We start from the raw sequence: 227 nt of genomic DNA, 5'->3' as shown, positions 1-227 counted from the left end.
TTGAGTGGTTGTGTATCTTTGTAATTGGATTTATAAAATGGTTTTGTTCAGTGCATTAAAACTAGATGCTACTTGAAAGCAGCAAAGATCTAATTTAAACTTTAAGTGACTCTTCTAAACTTCAGTTGCAGTTGCTAAATGGTGTTGAATTGCAACCTTGCACTGGAGATTGCCATAAAGGATTAAAACTCAGTGAGAACTGATCCAGATTTCACTTCTGTATGCTT

This window comes from Eublepharis macularius, chromosome 7, assembly GCF_028583425.1.
Source record: "Eublepharis macularius isolate TG4126 chromosome 7, MPM_Emac_v1.0, whole genome shotgun sequence".
In the NCBI taxonomy this organism is placed as follows: domain Eukaryota; kingdom Metazoa; phylum Chordata; class Lepidosauria; order Squamata; family Eublepharidae; genus Eublepharis; species Eublepharis macularius.
This window is presented reverse-complemented; position numbering follows the sequence as displayed.